We start from the raw sequence: 260 nt of genomic DNA, 5'->3' as shown, positions 1-260 counted from the left end.
ATCACAACTAAAAAGGCAGAACTACACAAAGGAAAGCTGGGGTAGGAGTTTTAACATCTCAAGGTGAAAAGCATCATGACTGTCTACAGATTTGTCCATATATGCACATAAGAACATAAGAATATAGTCTCGAGGGGCCAGCAGGTGGCATAATAGTTAAGGTGCTAGACTCCCACATGGTCTACTGCTGTTTGAGTCCCAGACCCGGCAGCTTGAAACTCATGCTGGGTGTGTATGCATGCATGCTCAAAATCCCAAGA

Source organism: Tupaia chinensis, unplaced genomic scaffold (genome assembly GCF_000334495.1).
Source record: "Tupaia chinensis unplaced genomic scaffold, TupChi_1.0 Scaffold138365_1, whole genome shotgun sequence".
Lineage (NCBI taxonomy): Eukaryota > Metazoa > Chordata > Mammalia > Scandentia > Tupaiidae > Tupaia > Tupaia belangeri.
Note: the sequence above shows the minus strand (reverse complement) of the source record.